We start from the raw sequence: 3,118 nt of genomic DNA, 5'->3' as shown, positions 1-3,118 counted from the left end.
CCTAACCCTAACCCTAACCCTAACCCTAACCCTAACCCTAACCCTAACCCTAACCCTAACCCTAACCCTAACCCTAACCCTAACCCTAACCCTAACCCTAACCCTAACCCTAACCCTAACCCTAACCCTAACCCTAACCCTAACCCTAACCCTAACCCTAACCCTAACCCTAACCCTAACCCTAACCCTAACCCTAACCCTAACCCTAACCCTAACCCTAACCCTAACCCTAACCCTAACCCTAACCCTAACCCTAACCCTAACCCTAACCCTAACCCTAACCCTAACCCTAACCCTAACCCTAACCCTAACCCTAACCCTAACCCTAACCCTAACCCTAACCCTAACCCTAACCCTAACCCTAACCCTAACCCTAACCCTAACCCTAACCCTAACCCTAACCCTAACCCTAACCCTAACCCTAACCCTAACCCTAACCCTAACCCTAACCCTAACCCTAACCCTAACCCTAACCCTAACCCTAACCCTAACCCTAACCCTAACCCTAACCCTAACCCTAACCCTAACCCTAACCCTAACCCTAACCCTAACCCTAACCCTAATAACCCTAACCCTAACCCTAACCCTAACCCTAACCCTAACCCTAACCCTAACCCTAACCCTAACCCTAACCCTAACCCTAACCCTAACCCTAACCCTAACCCTAACCCTAACCCTAACCCTAACCCTAACCCTAACCCTAACCCTAACCCTAACCCTAACCCTAACCCTAACCCTAACCCTAACCCTAACCCTAACCCTAACCCTAACCCTAACCCTAACCCTAACCCTAACCCTAACCCTAACCCTAACCCTAACCCTAACCCTAACCCTAACCCTAACCCTAACCCTAACCCTAACCCTAACCCTAACCCTAACCCTAACCCTAACCCTAACCCTAACCCTAACCCTAACCCTAACCCTAACCCTAACCCTAACCCTAACCCTAACCCTAACCCTAACCCTAACCCTAACCCTAACCCTAACCCTAACCCTAACCCTAACCCTAACCCTAACCCTAACCCTAACCCTAACCCTAACCCTAACCCTAACCCTAACCCTAACCCTAACCCTAACCCTAACCCTAACCCTAACCCTAACCCTAACCCTAACCCTAACCCTAACCCTAACCCTAACCCTAACCCTAACCCTAACCCTAACCCTAACCCTAACCCTAACCCTAACCCTAACCCTAACCCTAACCCTAACCCTAACCCTAACCCTAACCCTAACCCTAACCCTAACCCTAACCCTAACCCTAACCCTAACCCTAACCCTAACCCTAACCCTAACCCTAACCCTAACCCTAACCCTAACCCTAACCCTAACCCTAACCCTAACCCTAACCCTAACCCTAACCCTAACCCTAACCCTAACCCTAACCCTAACCCTAACCCTAACCCTAACCCTAACCCTAACCCTAACCCTAACCCTAACCCTAACCCTAACCCTAACCCTAACCCTAACCCTAACCCTAACCCTAACCCTAACCCTAACCCTAACCCTAACCCTAACCCTAACCCTAACCCTAACCCTAACCCTAACCCTAACCCTAACCCTAACCCTAACCCTAACCCTAACCCTAACCCTAACCCTAACCCTAACCCTAACCCTAACCCTAACCCTAACCCTAACCCTAACCCTAACCCTAACCCTAACCCTAACCCTAACCCTAACCCTAACCCTAACCCTAACCCTAACCCTAACCCTAACCCTAACCCTAACCCTAACCCTAACCCTAACCCTAACCCTAACCCTAACCCTAACCCTAACCCTAACCCTAACCCTAACCCTAACCCTAACCCTAACCCTAACCCTAACCCTAACCCTAACCCTAACCCTAACCCTAACCCTAACCCTAACCCTAACCCTAACCCTAACCCTAACCCTAACCCTAACCCTAACCCTAACCCTAACCCTAACCCTAACCCTAACCCTAACCCTAACCCTAACCCTAACCCTAACCCTAACCCTAACCCTAACCCTAACCCTAACCCTAACCCTAACCCTAACCCTAACCCTAACCCTAACCCTAACCCTAACCCTAACCCTAACCCTAACCCTAACCCTAACCCTAACCCTAACCCTAACCCTAACCCTAACCCTAACCCTAACCCTAACCCTAACCCTAACCCTAACCCTAACCCTAACCCTAACCCTAACCCTAACCCTAACCCTAACCCTAACCCTAACCCTAACCCTAACCCTAACCCTAACCCTAACCCTAACCCTAACCCTAACCCTAACCCTAACCCTAACCCTAACCCTAACCCTAACCCTAACCCTAACCCTAACCCTAACCCTAACCCTAACCCTAACCCTAACCCTAACCCTAACCCTAACCCTAACCCTAACCCTAACCCTAACCCTAACCCTAACCCTAACCCTAACCCTAACCCTAACCCTAACCCTAACCCTAACCCTAACCCTAACCCTAACCCTAACCCTAACCCTAACCCTAACCCTAACCCTAACCCTAACCCTAACCCTAACCCTAACCCTAACCCTAACCCTAACCCTAACCCTAACCCTAACCCTAACCCTAACCCTAACCCTAACCCTAACCCTAACCCTAACCCTAACCCTAACCCTAACCCTAACCCTAACCCTAACCCTAACCCTAACCCTAACCCTAACCCTAACCCTAACCCTAACCCTAACCCTAACCCTAACCCTAACCCTAACCCTAACCCTAACCCTAACCCTAACCCTAACCCTAACCCTAACCCTAACCCTAACCCTAACCCTAACCCTAACCCTAACCCTAACCCTAACCCTAACCCTAACCCTAACCCTAACCCTAACCCTAACCCTAACCCTAACCCTAACCCTAACCCTAACCCTAACCCTAACCCTAACCCTAACCCTAACCCTAACCCTAACCCTAACCCTAACCCTAACCCTCCCTAACCCTAACCCTAACCCTAACCCTAACCCTAACCCTAACCCTAACCCTAACCCTAACCCTAACCCTAACCCTAACCCTAACCCTAACCCTAACCCTAACCCTAACCCTAACCCTAACCCTAACCCTAACCCTAACCCTAACCCTAACCCTAACCCTAACCCTAACCCTAACCCTAACCCTAACCCTAACCCTAACCCTAACCCTAACCCT

This window comes from Pogona vitticeps, unplaced genomic scaffold (assembly GCF_051106095.1).
Source record: "Pogona vitticeps strain Pit_001003342236 unplaced genomic scaffold, PviZW2.1 scaffold_80, whole genome shotgun sequence".
NCBI classification, from domain to species: domain Eukaryota; kingdom Metazoa; phylum Chordata; class Lepidosauria; order Squamata; family Agamidae; genus Pogona; species Pogona vitticeps.
This window is presented reverse-complemented; position numbering follows the sequence as displayed.